Source organism: Leucoraja erinacea, unplaced genomic scaffold (assembly GCF_028641065.1).
Source record: "Leucoraja erinacea ecotype New England unplaced genomic scaffold, Leri_hhj_1 Leri_269S, whole genome shotgun sequence".
Classification (NCBI taxonomy): Eukaryota; Metazoa; Chordata; class Chondrichthyes; order Rajiformes; family Rajidae; genus Leucoraja; species Leucoraja erinaceus.
This window is the reverse complement of record NW_026576170.1, coordinates 29462-33355: the sequence shown is the minus strand read 5'-3', so window position 1 is coordinate 33355 and position 3894 is coordinate 29462. Positions and strand designations below refer to the sequence as shown.

At 47.2% G+C, this 3894-nt stretch overlaps 1 pseudogene; it reads right to left on the bottom strand.

Annotated features, from left to right (window-relative positions):
- Window positions 1-960: 960 nt before the first annotated feature.
- On the bottom strand, window positions 961-3894 carry LOC129693371 (T cell receptor alpha variable 38-1-like; annotated as a pseudogene).

The window sequence follows — 3894 nt, the reverse complement described above, 5'->3', positions numbered from 1 at the left end:
ATATGTGGGCAAGGCCTTTGTTAAATGGGACAGACGAGATATTGAGAGAAAGGCATTGAATCCGAGATTGAGATGAAGATTTGAACGCCAAGACGCTCCTCTGCTTTAACAACCATATGTCACACTTCAAACTGCTGCAAATTATTATGGTGGTCGTTCATCTCCAGTTTCAATGATGAGATCCACCCCTCGCTTCATCAAACATTTACCAGATCACAGTTTATTCAATGAGGAGAAGGCTATTTTGCTGTTTTGAAGGGTTTGTTTAGCGTGTGGAGATCTTTTTTGACTTGGTGCCTATCTTTATTATTCTCCGCCAAAATGCGTTGTGTTCATTTAACAACATTCACGGTGCTCTCCCAAACCGCAAAGCATTCGCGTGAATTATTTACCCTGCCCACCATTCCAACCCAACCAAATTAAATTCCGGGCGGCCACGGTGGCGCAGCAGTAGAGTTGCTGCCTTACAGCACTTGCAGCGCCGGAGACACGGAATCGATCCCGTCTATGGGTGCTGTCTGTACGGAGTTTGTAGGTTCTCGCCGTCACCTCGTGGGTCTTTCTCCGAGATCCTGCTGACTCGATGTACTGCTCTCAGCTGCAATGAGCTGCCTAATCGGGCCAAAAATCGCCAATGTAGGTAAAACATAGATGAAGAAGATGATGTTGATCGGCGTCGCCAGTAAGCGATACATTTTCAATTTCGTTATCATTCACAATCGCACTAATGTTTCTGTTTGAAAGCCAAGTTGTTGCCTTCCACCCCAGCTAACAATGATATTAGACATTTCCTGGACCAGCGTCCGCTTTAATCTCTCGTTATCACACCTCACCGTTCCATATCTCTAGTCTCCTTCTCTCCTGAATCTCGGTCTTGACACGAAACGTCACCCATCTTCTCTCCGGATATGCCTCCTGTCCCACCTGCATTTTGTGCCTATCTTCGGCAGGATACTACAGGACTTAACTCCATAAAGTAGAGTACAGGCCGGTGCACATCGACACCATTGTGGACATTGGGATTTGATTCTGGAATTGATGCGCTACAATGTGGAGAACTTTATTCTGCACTCTGTATCTTTCCCTTTGCTCTATCTATTGCACTTCGGTTTGAATGGGTTGTATTTATGGATCGTTATCTGGTCTGCCAGCTAGTAAGCAAAGCATAGTTCATCACTATATCTCTGACCATTATAAATCTAAACCCAATCCATGTGTTTTCCAGACACCAGACATGGCGATTCTGTTCACACAGATGCCGCCCTCAGCACGGAGCACAGAAAGGGAGTCGGTGGGTTTCAGCTGCGCCGATGACACCGCAAGCCGCCCTCGAGAGAAACTGAGTGAGTTGGGAAGAATTCTCAGACGGCGAGAAACCACAACCAGCAAGCGCGGTGCAGACGTATCTCACTGCAGCAGGCAAAGCAGAAGCTGATGTTTTTGTATGAAGGTTTCACTGGTTTCCATCACTGTGAGGCTAAAGGCGCAGTAATAAACTGCAGAGTCGCTCAGCTCCAGCCCCGATAGGGTTAAACTGACGAATTTTCTATCGGTCTGGAGCTGGGCAGAGAAGCGATCGCCTGCAAAATCGGCTTTCTTCTCGGTTCCTCCTGAATGTTTATACAGTATGAACTCGGGCCTTGAGTCCTGATGATGCCGGTACCAAAATAAGTGTAGCTCGTTGCTGCGGTATCATAGGTGCAGCTGAAAGTCATCGACTCTCCTTCCACCTTCTGTGCTGACGGCAGCGATTGTGTGACGGTATCTCCATGATTGGGATCTGAAAAAATATATGGATAAAGTTTAGGTTTGTCATGCGTCCACCGAAATACGCGGAAGACCTTTGTATTACATGTCACCCAAACACATCAACTGATAATATACTTAAATACAATCAAATCAAACGCACGTTCAATAGATAGATAAAGGGAAGACAGAGAGTGCAGAATAAAGTTATTATTATTGTAGCGAATCAGTTCCAGAGACAAAGGCCAATGTCGACACTGGGGTGGATATGCATCGCATAGTTCCCTTGCATATCGAGGTGAATCGAACATGGCCGCGGCTGAGAGGTAGGAAGGAACTGCAGATGCTGACTTAAACCGAAGTTAGACACAACAAGCTGGAGTAACTCAGCGGGTCTGCCAGCCTCCCTTGGCAAAAGGAATAGGTGACCCAAAGAAGGATCTCGACCCGAAACATTACCTATACCAATTCATTTTCTCCATGGCATATGGATGGCGATTAGATAGTACCCGGCTTTCCATTTACATGTAGGGAAAGATTAGACCGGTTTCGCATTCACAATGATGGTCGACCTTTCGTCGGAGTAAGTAGCCGGATTAACTGTTGCGACTTTACCTATCAGGCATGCTCCCCACACAATCCAAATGGCAAATACGCGCATTTTCCCTGTGAAAAACCCTTTGTGAAATTCTCTCCTCGATCTGGTGCTGTGCGGCTTTCGGATGTTCTCGCCTCTCCTGCTGGTGCTGGTGGCGCTGTGGTAACGGTGGGCGGGAAGCGGCAGACTTCCGCCTACCTCAACTTCCTCCCCAGTTGGGACTCGGTCAGCGTTCTTTCAGGTTAGGCATGTAGTGACTGGGTGGGGGAAGGAAACGTCTTCATCGCTGTAACAGGGGAAACTCGGCTCGGCTTTTGTGAGGAACTCTAAGGTATCATAATGTAAAGGAACTATGAGGAGCGGGTCAATGCGGGATTTATAGGTTACGTTGATTGCCTGGCGAAATGTACTTTCTGTTTAAATTTTATTCCGAGTTAGAAATGACCCCCATTCCCACATCGAACCGCAAGGAACGGATTCGATGCGAGATAGATGCAAGTTAGGATGCGAGGCCACCTTTAGAGTATTGCGTTCCGTTTTGGGCACTTGTCATATGAAAGATGTTGTCCAGCAGGGAAGGGTGCAGAGAAAACGTGCGATGATGTTGCCAGCACCCAAGGGACTGAGTTTGATTCGTGTAGTTCAGAGATACAGCGCGGAAACTGGCCCTTCGGCCCACTGTGTCCGCACCTACCAGTGATCCCCGCACATCAACAATACCCTACACACACTACGGACAATTTTACATTGATCAAGTCAAGTCAAGTCAATTTTATTTCCATAGCACATTTAAAAACAACTCTCGTTGTGCAAAGTGCTTTACATTAGTGCAGGTACTAAACGTGCTACAAACAGTTGTACATAAATCAACAATACATACAGAAGTACACACATGCAGCGCTCCCTCAGGGGACCTCAAGAAAGTCTTGAGAGTAGAAATAAGTTTTCAGTCTAGACTTAAAAGAGTTGATGGAGGGGGCTGTTCTGATGGGAAGACGGATGCTGTTCCATTGTGTTGGTGTTTATAACAAGCCACTTAACCTACAAACATGTACGTCTTTGGATTGTGGGCGAAAACCCAAGATCTCGGAGAAAACCCACGCAAGTCACGGGGAGAGCGTACAAACTGTACATACAAGCACCCGTAGTCAGGATACCCGTGTCTCTGGCGCAGTAAGGAAGTAGCTATACCGTTACGTCACCGTGCCGCCGTGCTACTGTGCTACATGGTGAGGATGAGGTGGCTAGGACTATTCCATGATGCGCAGGGGGGTGAAGGGTGTCCAAAATCGTGAGAGCAGTAGATCTGGTAAATGCACAGAGTCACTTGCCCCGTATAGGGGAATAGAGAACCAGAGGATACAGGTTGAAGGTGTGTGTGCGTGTGGTGAGGCTTTAATATGAACCATTGTCTGTACACAGTTTGTACGCCCTCCCCGCGCCTAGCGTGGGTTTTCTCCGAGATCTTGTGTTTCCGCCCACACTCCAAAGGCGTCCATGTTTGTAGGTTAATTGGCCTGTTATTAATGTCAAATTGTCCCTAGTGTGTG